Source organism: Oryzias melastigma, linkage group LG1, assembly GCF_002922805.2.
Source record: "Oryzias melastigma strain HK-1 linkage group LG1, ASM292280v2, whole genome shotgun sequence".
Taxonomy (NCBI): Eukaryota; Metazoa; Chordata; class Actinopteri; order Beloniformes; family Adrianichthyidae; genus Oryzias; species Oryzias melastigma.
Genome location: NC_050512.1, coordinates 5049058 through 5058625, shown reverse-complemented (window position 1 = coordinate 5058625; position 9568 = coordinate 5049058). Strand labels below are relative to the sequence as shown.

The following is a 9568-nucleotide window of genomic DNA, read 5'->3' as shown; positions in this document are numbered from 1 at the left end:
TAGAAGTTGTGATATCTGACAGTTTCAGTTACCTCCCACACGAGAGAGGGACTCACACCAAAGCTAAACCGCTTGAATGCTGGTCTGCTCGGTCCTCTGTGGTTCCTCTCAGCAGTTTGGTGGATCGATCCAACCACAGACTGTTGCTGTAGGCCAAAATACAGACACGACAACAGTTTCATTTCCTCAGCAAAAGCTTATGGGCTGCTGCAAACCACAGACTCGTAAAATCTGTTTAGCATGCGTGTCAAAGTCAAGGCCCGGGGGCCGGATCCGACCCTCGGGGTAACTATCCGGCCCTCCAGATCATTTTATTTTATTGTTATTAATGGCCTGATGTCATCTTGCGCTGATTTCTAACTTGTATAATTTTGACAAAATATATTTTTATGGAGATTAAAATATTGAAAGTTATTTAAGGTTTGAGTTGATTTATTCTGGAATAATATTCCTGCATTTTATTATTCATGTCAGTTTTAAAACTTGGCATTCTGCTAGCTTTTTGGCCTTTTATGACATTTATTAAGATTTTTAGGCTATTTTGGAGTTTACCTAATATATTAGCTACATGCTAGCTGCTTTAACTAATTATTTTTTTATGTTTTTTAAAGCTGTTTAGGAGTTTAGTTGATGTTTACACACTAGCTGTTCTTTTAAAGTTTTTTGTGGCTATTTTAGCTAATTTTTCAGGTAAATATTAGCTGTTTTGGGTAATTTAGGCTTTTTCTTTCTCCTTTTTTTGGCTATTTTGGAGTTAAGCTAATTTTTTTAGCTACAGGCTAGCTTTTTTGGCCAACTTAAGTTTTTTCTTTTTAGTTTAATATTTTAGTTGGCTAACAGCGTTTTCAGTTATCAATTTCAGCATCTTCAGCTGCACTAGCATCTTCTGTGGACAAATTCAGCTTACAGCATTCACACTAGCATTGCAGGAAATTCTATACATAAAGTTCATAGTAATGTTTAAATGCTATGGTCTTATATTTTAAAAATGTAGTTTTAGTGTTCAATAAATGTCAGAAAACTGAGTAAAATTATGGTAAATGTTTATTCTACTGTCAAAGTCGTTTATTCTTAGAATACCATAAGTTCATTATTTTACATGTGAGCTACTAATATATATATATATTTTTGAAAACTGGATTCAAAATCTATGGAGCCAGATCAGTCTCATAATTCAGAAATGAACAGAGTCTGTTTCACAAACCCACACACTCCAATTCACAAATGTAATTTTAATTCACAAATGTAATTTTATGCAAAACACGCAATAAAAATTTGGAAATGCACACTACAGGTTTCACAAACACACACGTTGTGTTTCACACACTCACACTAAGTGTTTCACAAATAAAAATAAGTATTTCATAAATGTGCACACTGTTTCTCACAAATGTGAACGCTGTTTTTCACAAACACCCAATAAATGTTTCAGAAACTCATCTTTTAGCTACACTTGTAATATAAACTCTTAGATCAAGTGAACTACAGAATGTTCATGTACAACCCCCTCTCATTTGTGAAATCTCTCCACATTTGTGAGAGAAATCCCCGGATGTGAATGTGTTACGCCCTTTTCATTTGTGAAATCTCTCCACATTTGTGAGAGATTTTGCTGCGGTGAATTTTGAGACTCTCCTAACGTATCCGGTCAGCCGATGCCATTATTGGCTACCAAATCTGTCAATCAAAGTAATCAGCAAACCAGGCGTGTTCGCTTTCAGCCAATCGTATGGCCCATTAGATTTTCTCCGTCATTTCTAATCGGCAGTGGGATGGTTCAGCGGTGCAGAAACATGGCGGAACGGACACCCGACCGGGACCAGTCTCAGCCTGTGAGTAACATGTTTATTTGATTATTCCTTCGTGTGCACGGTTTCCATGTCAAAGAATAAAGAGTTGGAGCGTTCTGCTCACCAAACTGATGCGTGAATGAGTCGTTTGATCACATTGACCGCTAGCTAGCTTAGCTTAAATACTCCGCGGTCATGTTTTTAAAGTGGTAGAAAGCGCCGGGGTTTATCTATTTATTGGTGACGTTGTTACGTTTTATACTAGGCACACAAGCTCTTACCACATCACGAGTAACGGCAGGGGCCTCGAGACTAACTGGTTCTCGAAGCAAGTTGGCTACCTGTGAGTGACCGGCTAGCGTAGCGTGGTTAACGTAACCGCGCTGGCTAGCGGCCACAGGCAGCCTCTAGGTTTTTACCATGATTCACGCAGAACCGCGGGAAAAACCTGCCGGATTTATACTAGCTATAGAATTGGATAGAAATGATAGAATGTTTAGATTTGGAGACAGTTTTTTTTCCAACTCACTTGTGCAATGCTAACGAGCTGTTGCGTGTTTGCATGTGCATAAAGTTTGGATTTGGAGACGGGGGTGTTTACACTATGCCAACAAGCTGTCCCGTTTTTTACCCAGATGTAAATACATGACTGACCGATTTAAAATGAGACAGTGTTCACAATTCGGACTTTTAATCGTGGCAGACAAGTGCCACATTATTGGTGGGGGGCAACATTTTTTGTGGTAATAGTTAAAGAAATTCATCTTTAAATTCCGGCTGATGAGCTTTGACACAGTACAAAATAAGCACTGCTATATTCATGTAGGCTTCTGTGATCACAGCCAGTGTCTTGTTGTTGTTTTCACCTGTTCTTCAATAAAAGCTCAATTATCATCGCAAGAGTATATATATATAAAAAAAAACATTTGTAGTTTTGTGATTTAATTTCAGCCAGTTAAAATATCTAATCCATGTTTTTATTCATTTTCTAGCAATCACTGAGGCATGGCATCCTCCAAAGGCTGTATCACTGACTGTCCAGCATCTTGGAGAGACAGCACGTGGATATGGCTATCGTCCCTCTGCTGACTGATGGTGACATGGAAGCTGCAGTAGCAGCTCTGACCATAGAAGATGTTGCCGATATTGATCATCGTGAAACTTTTGCTTTGGTAAGTAACACAGTCAAAGGTTTGCTTGTAGGGGTGTAACAGATGACAAAACTCACAGTTCGGACAGTGACACGATTTTAGGGTCGCCTCTCGGATCAGTAAAAAATAAAAAAAAAAAAAAGACAAACAACAATGTGAAAGCAGATGATGTTTCAAAAACAAAATATATAATTATAGTTACCTTGACATTAAAAATCAAAATATTTGTAACTACATATTGGTTATTGATTTACTGGAATTATTTTTTTTTCTGTTTTCTACATTTTGAGTTATCTTATTCTGAGTGTGTTTATATCTGCAAATAACCTTTGAAATACTTTATACATGTTTAATTAAAAATATAATTTAAAGCTTTAAAAAAGAATCGCAGGCTTTTATTTAGTTTTATATAGTTGATTCCTATTGCTTCATTTGATTTAAGTCTTGTTTTAATGCCAGAAACAAATTAAGGAGAAAAGATGAATTAGGGGGGTTCATGATGCACGCTGCTTGATAGACGCACATTCGTTGCCTCCTCCCTGTGATGTTGTAAAAGTAATATTTTGACACATTATTCTCTGCCTTGTAAGCTGCCATAACATTTGCGGAATTTCGAAATGTCCCTAGACAACCTTTTTACATCCTCGATACCAAATAAGAAGAGAGACGAACGAAAAACGGGCGCACGTAAAGCTAATGTTAACATTTGATAGTCATGGAGACAGAGCTGAAACAGATGGCGCAGAGCAGGTGATGACAGAAAACGACGTGGAAGACTGCACAGCGTCGAGAGACAATGTGATTGTGGAACAAATGACCAAAAATATGGCAAAAATGTTAGATGACAAGCTCGCAACCATACTCAAACCAGTCACGGATCTCTCTGAGAAGTTCGACAACATTATAGAGAGGATGACCACTCTGGAGCAGCGCATATCCAACCTCGAGGATGGGTCTGCGCGGAGCGCGCCGAGGATGGAATCCGTGAAGAAAGCTCTCCAGAAAGCGCTGGAACGGCTGGATAACTACGAGAACCAAAGCCGCCGCCAAAATATTAGAGTCGTTGGACTTAAAGAAGGTGTTGAGGGGAGTGATCCAGCTGTATTTTTCGAGGGATGGATCCCTGAAGTTTTGGGAATGCAAGAAAAGCGGATCAAGATTGAGAGAGTGCACCGTGCCGGCCCTCCTAGTGGACGAGATGGGAAACATGGCCCACGAGCCGTCCTGGTGAGGCTGCATAACTTTACCGATTAACAGAAGATTCTGTATGCTGCAAGAAAAAAAGGTAAACTACAGGTGGATGGGAGAGAAATATCGTTCTACCAAGATTTCACCGCTGATCTGCTCAAGAAAAGGCAGGAATCCGGACGTGCGAAGACGGCTGAGAGAAGTGGGCGTCAAATACTCATTTGTGTATCCTACTGTGATACAGATTTTTCACCGGAACGGGTCGTCCACATCCCTGTCAAATATGAAAAAGATCAACAACTACATAAAGGGACTTCCATAAAGGGTCACTGCATCATTCCAAAAGCCCCCTAGATTATAGAGCGTGCTTTTGGAATGATGAAGACAAGATTCAGAGACATCTTCCTGCAAGTGCTGGAGGTGCATCACACCTTTATACCTCACGGCAGTGAACACATAGCAGCATTTTATATTCCTTGGAATATATTTCTATTAATTTATATACTTAATTTATATAATGCAGGTTGTCACAGCTTGTGCCGTCCTCCACAATATCCAACACCGAGGCCCCAGAGGATGATGTGGAGGAAGCTGGTTTGAAGGTCACCAGCGGTGCTTTCTGGCAGGACCAACTACCTACTGTTTCTGCCCTGTGGGAGGTACCACCTGACTTGATTACTTTTATCAGGTAATTAATTAATCAAGTGATTTTAATTATTTAATAATTCAATCATTTGAGTTTTTGTCAAAAATGTTTTAGGACAGTGCATGCATTCTTATATTTATGGATCATTTTTGGTCATGCAGCATCCGTCCACAGCCAACCCTGTAAACCCTGAAGATGGACGATGCAGTCTACAGTGAAGATGATCCTGAAACTCTGCAGACCATCCTGCAAGATGTTCCAATCACCACCCAGAAAGTTCCATCCCCGCGTCTCAGTTGAAGCATCTCATCCATGTCGACCATCTTTGCAAATAGTGTTACAATGAATGACGATTACTGTGTTGGATTTATACCTTTATTTGTATTAAAAAAGCAAACATTTTAATACATCAAATATAAACTTCATTTATTCTCAGAAATCAAATGTGGTTATTTGTTGGCATTTCTTTCTAGGAGACTAAAGTTGGTTAAAAGTCTCCCTCCTCTCTCGTGCGCTCTGCTCTTCTGCCTCATGTCCTCTCTGATCAGGTCTAGAAGCTCATCGCTAATCGCGTTTACATTAACTCTGAAATTTCGCAAATTGGAATTTTGATACATTCTCCTAATGGAAACCACAATTCCGAAAAAAAAAAGTTTTTGCCCTTAGAGGGGGTGGTATTAAAACAAAACAATAACCAAGATTTCCTCATCGCTTCATCTCCAGCTACACTTCTGCAGCTTGGAGCCTAAAGATGCTGAAGTCTCGTTTGAGGAAAAGCACGAGTGCAGGGACAGAAACTTAAATGGATCTTGTTGTGTTCTTAAACAAAAAAAGGTCCAGCAGCTTACTTGTTAGAATGGTTATTCATTTAAAAACCGCTGAACCAGTGCCGGATCTAGCCAGTCCCTATTGAGCTGCTACTGCAGCTTCCATGTCACCATCAGTCAGCAGAGGGACGATAGCCACATCCACGTGCTGTCTCTCCAAGATGCTGGACAGTCAGTGATACAGCCTTTGGAGGATGCCATGCCTCAGTGATTGCTAGAAAATGAATAAAAACATGGATTAGATATTTTAACTGGCTGAAATTAAATCACAAAACTACAAATGTTTTTTTTTATATATATATACTCTTGCGATGATAATTGAGCTTTTATTGAAGAACAGGTGAAAACAACAACAAGACACTGGCTGTGATCACAGAAGCCTACATGAATATAGCAGTGCTTATTTTGTACTGTGTCAAAGCTCATCAGCCGGAATTTAAAGATGAATTTCTTTAACTATTACCACAAAAAATGTTGCCCCCCACCAATAATGTGGCACTTGTCTGCCACGATTAAAAGTCCGAATTGTGAACACTGTCTCATTTTAAATCGGTCAGTCATGTATTTACATCTGGGTAAAAAACGGGACAGCTTGTTGGCATAGTGTAAACACCCCCGTCTCCAAATCCAAACTTTATGCACATGCAAACACGCAACAGCTCGTTAGCATTGCACAAGTGAGTTGGAAAAAAAACTGTCTCCAAATCTAAACATTCTATCATTTCTATCCAATTCTATAGCTAGTATAAATCCGGCAGGTTTTTCCCGCGGTTCTGCGTGAATCATGGTAAAAACCTAGAGGCTGCCTGTGGCCGCTAGCCAGCGCGGTTACGTTAACCACGCTACGCTAGCCGGTCACTCACAGGTAGCCAACTTGCTTCGAGAACCAGTTAGTCTCGAGGCCCCTGCCGTTACTCGTGATGTGGTAAGAGCTTGTGTGCCTAGTATAAAACGTAACAACGTCACCAATAAATACATAAATCCCGGCGCTTTCTACCACTTTAAAAACATGACCGCGGAGTATTTAAGCTATGCTAGCTAGCGGTCAATGTGATCAAATGACTCATTCACGCATCAGTTTGGTGAGCAGAACGCTCCAACTCTTTATTCTTTGACATGGAAACGTGTACACGAAGGAATAATCAAATAAACATGTTACTCACAGGCTGAGACTGGTCCCGGTCGGGTGTCCGTTCCGCCATGTTTCTGCACCGCTGAACCATCCCACTGCCGATTAGAAATGACGGAGAAAATCTAACGGGCCATACGATTGGCTGAAAGCGAACACGCCTGGTTTGCTGATTACTTTGATTGACAGATTTGGTAGCCAATAATGGCATCGGCTGACCGGATACGTTAGGAGAGTCTCAAAATTCACCGCAGCAAAATCTCTCACAAATGTGGAGAGATTTCACAAATGAAAAGGGCGTAACACATTCACATCCGGGGATTTCTCTCACAAATGTGGAGAGATTTCACAAATGAGAGGGGGTTGTACATGCACATTCTGTAGTTCACTTGATCTAAGAGTTTATATTACAAGTGTAGCTAAAAGATGAGTTTCTGAAACATTTATTGGGTGTTTGTGAAAAACAGCGTTCACATTTGTGAGAAACAGTGTGCACATTTATGAAATACAAATTTTTCATTTGTGAAACAGTTAGTGTGAGTGTGTGAAACACAACGTGTGTGTTTGTGAAACCTGTAGTGTGCATTTCCAAATTTTTATTGCGTGTTTTGCATAAAATTACATTTGTGAATTAAAATTACATTTGTGAATTGAAATTACATTTGTGAATTGGAGTGTGTGGGTTTGTGAAACAAACTCTGTTCATTTCTGAATTATGAGACTGATCTGGCTCCATAAATATCCCAGTAAGAGCATGTTGAGTGCATTCGTTTGTGGCAAAGTGAAAGTAACATTAGAATCTCTTCTTGTGTTCAAATCATATTTATTACAAGTTGTCAGTAACTGTAAACAAGCTGAGGGCTCTTTGCACTCTCCAGGTTTGATATACAGACAAAACCAGACTTCACACAAGTCTTGTTATTGTGTTTGGGGTATTTTGGATGGTGTCAATAGAAACAGTCTCAGAAACGAGCATATCAAATATGTAAGTGAAGGTTATGGTCGTTTCTGCTGCACTTAACCAAGAAACATGTCAATGTTCCCATCAACACTGGACTGAAGCCAGTAGAAAGACCTTCTGGTTTCTGTTGACATGTTAGCATTGTATCGTTAGCAAAAGGTTTCTATTTAATGAACCATTATACCCAACAGTCCTAACTTGTTCAACTGAATAACTCAACGTATAACTTTAGGTTTCTTTTGACAGTGTTTTAAACACAACTACATGCAGGTTTTTAAACATCACTTTTTACTTGTTTTTATCATCTATTAGGAAATAGATATTAGCTCATGTTGTCGCTTATTATTGACCAGAGCTAAGATAGAAGAGACATAGATCTTTATTTTCATTGTATTGACTTTATTATTCTCATTTTTGTTTAGATTTCTTGATATAAACCATTTTTAATTCTAATCATGTTTTATGAACATCAACAGTTTCTGCTTTTGTATAATTACTGATATGAATCCTAATGAGACGATTGTTTGTGATATTAGGCTATATTAATTAATCATCGTCTAACTCTAACTTCTAACAGACTGAAGGATCTTTGAAAGACTCAGAAACCAGAACCTGAACTCTAAAATCACCATTTTCTCTGCTCTGACCTCTGACCTCTGACTGCTGACAGAAGCAGATCCTCCACATCAACATTCAGACTGTTTGGAAGAAGAGAGAGAACCAAAGCTGATCCTGAGAGCAGCTCTGACTGAAAGAATGTGGATCTGCAGATGATCTTTGGGACTTTTTCTCTGCAGCAGAACCACATTCCTGAAGGACGTCTTTGTTCCTCAGTAACAGGGTGTGTTAGATTCTGCAGGAATGAAGGAGTGCTGCCCCCTGCTGGACAGGAACTGGAGCGGCTCCAACAGCTCAGATCAGCTTTCTTCTCTCTGCTAAGAGGCCATGTTGTTGGATTTCTGTCCTTCAGAGTTTCCCAAACTAAAAGCTGTTTCTGGATGTTGTCGAGCTCTAGAGCTCTGCTGGCAGAAGCTGCTCTGAAACATCTTCAGATCGTTCTCCAGCTTCTGTCTTCAGACTGTTTTTCCTCGTAGATTTGTGTTTTCTGTTCACACCGCTCCATGATATCAAGTCCTTTCATTTTGAGAGATTCTACCATCTTCCAGTGATTGTTCTCGTGAACTGAAGTTTTCCTTTCTCAGCCTCTCCTTTGGTATTTTAGAAACACTAAAAAGCAGATTCTCTATCAGCCCAAAACATCACTGGCTGCTCTCTGTCAGTCTGGAGGACTTGAGCAGCTTTTGTTTCCTCTGCTGAGTGGAAGTGGATGAATCAGAAAGACTTAGATCCTCCCATTTCACTTGCTGTCACAAATTTAAGTTTTAAACTGTCCTTTTAGTTTGAATACAGGAAATACTCAGAAATTCAGTTTAAATCCTTAATTATTTTATGTTTGTCTTCTATATTAAGAAAATTGCTTCAAGAACTTGTTAAAAAACACTAACACTAATTTCTTCGAAGTGAGTCTTTAAGCCCCAACGTGTTCATGTAATTTATCATTACTGTAGAATTCTTTCACATCAAGAGTTTTATGTTTACCTGTTTATAAGTTACTCATTTTCAAGTCTTACTGCTGATATTGACAATGATATAAAAGGAGAGTGAGCATGTAAAACTGCTGAGTTAAATACATTGTGATCGAGAAGGAAATAGAGCAACCAAGGAAAATATTCAGTCTAGAGCCTCATCATCATCATCATCATCATCAGGATCCAGTTTCTACTTTGGAGCTCCATCTTCAATCCTCAACAGCTTCAAACTTTGTTTTTCCGCAGCAGAAAATGCTGAAAGCTGTTCAGATGTTCTTCACACATGA

The 9568-nt window shown here is 39.3% G+C and overlaps 1 long non-coding RNA gene across 1 annotated transcript; it reads left to right on the top strand.

Annotated features, from left to right (window-relative positions):
- Nucleotides 1–2240: 2240 nt before the first annotated feature.
- Nucleotides 2241–5219, top strand: LOC112139383. Its single transcript, XR_002917981.2, has 3 exons — nucleotides 2241–2962; nucleotides 4653–4817; nucleotides 4937–5219. It is a non-coding gene; the product is annotated as an uncharacterized LOC112139383 (long non-coding RNA).
- Nucleotides 5220–9568: the final 4349 nt, after the last annotated feature.